The 1562-nt window shown below is 38.6% G+C and overlaps 1 non-coding gene across 1 annotated transcript; it reads left to right on the top strand.

Annotated features, from left to right (window-relative positions):
- The first annotated feature begins 741 nt into the window (after positions 1 to 741).
- TRNAI-GAU lies at positions 742 to 815 on the top strand. The gene has a single exon. It is a non-coding gene; the product is annotated as a tRNA-Ile (tRNA).
- The last annotated feature ends 747 nt before the right edge of the window (positions 816 to 1562 follow it).

The following is a 1562-nucleotide window of genomic DNA, read 5'->3' as shown; positions in this document are numbered from 1 at the left end:
AAAGGGACACAGGGGAACTTTCTGGGGTGATAGAAATAGTCTATATCTTGCTGGAGGAACTCGTTATGCAGGTGTATAGATTATCAAAATTCATTGGCCTCTGCACTTATGTTCAAAGAAAAATTTCCCCTACCTGACCCAGAAATAAAATGACCATTCCAATACAAAATCTAACAGGCACAGCGTTTGTGTGTGTGTGTGTGTGTAAAACTCAACAAGCAAATTCTAACTCATATGGCAGAGAAGGGCCAAGAAAACAAAACGCTTCTGAAAAAGATAAGGTCAGGGGACTTGACCCAACAGAAAAGATATAATATAAAGCTATGGTAATTTAAGATAATGCAGTACTGGTACAAGGCTAGACAATGAGAACATATCTGGGTGTCCAGACACAGACTGTGCATATATAGAAACATGAAACATGACATGGGTAGCACTGTCTGTCGTGGGGCATATGCCATGTACCTACACGTTCAGTAAATAGTGCTGGGACTACTGGACATCCACAGAGAAGAAAAAAAAAGAAACTGGATTCCTGCCTTATATCAGGCATCAAAATTAGTCCAGATGACAAGGATTCTAAAATGTGGGAGGCATAACTTTAGAGCTTTGAGAAAAAAACATGGAAAAATATGTTCATGACCTTAGGGTAGGAGAGAATTTCTAAAATAAGATATAAAAGAACACAAATCCTAATGGAAGAAAGATTCATCCACATTAAAATTCAAAACTTCAAGCGTTGGCCAGTTAGCTCAATTGGTTAGAGCGTGGTGCTGATAACACCAAGGTCAAGAGTTCGGAACCCCTACTGGTCAGCTATTGGGGAAAAAAAAAAAAAAAGCAAAACTTCTGTTCTTCCAAAGACATCATAAAGAAAGTGAATATAAGATGAGAAAAAATGAGACTGGAGGAGGAGACACTGACATCACATATCTGACCAAAAACATCTGGATGACATGGGAGCTCCTTTAGTAATGAAATAAATAATCTAATAGAAGAATGGGCAAAATACATGAAGAACAGGCTTGTCACTGAAGAGGAAACATGAATGTTCAATAAATATGAAAGAATACTCAACCTGATTAATCACTTGGAGGTGCAAACTATAAATACAATGAGACTTCATTTTGTACCCATTAAATTGACAAAATATTTGAAGTCTGATAGCATAAGTATTGACAAGAACATGGGCAACGAAAACTCTCCACGCTGCAGTGGAAGCTTCTAAACTGGTAAAACCATTTCAGCACTATCTAGGAAGCCATTGACAGGACTGAGTAAGCCACTGATTCTAGTATTAGGTATACATCCTACGGAATTTACGTTCTCCAGGACGTGAGCAAGAAAATTCACGGCAATTTTGTTTGAGATAGGGGAAAATTGGGAACACCTCAGGTTTCCGCCACAGGATGGAGCACTAGACAGCAGCCAGAGAATGAACTACAGCTTCCTACAAGGGTGAACTGTAAGAGAATCTTAAGGATGACAAATAAATCTAGGGAGGACAGGATGGGAAATGGGTATACGCTAGATTTCTAAGGTGCAGTAATGTTTTGTTTCTT

Source organism: Galeopterus variegatus, unplaced genomic scaffold, assembly GCF_000696425.1.
Source record: "Galeopterus variegatus unplaced genomic scaffold, G_variegatus-3.0.2 Scaffold2332, whole genome shotgun sequence".
In the NCBI taxonomy this organism is placed as follows: domain Eukaryota; kingdom Metazoa; phylum Chordata; class Mammalia; order Dermoptera; family Cynocephalidae; genus Galeopterus; species Galeopterus variegatus.
This window is presented reverse-complemented; position numbering and strand designations above follow the sequence as displayed.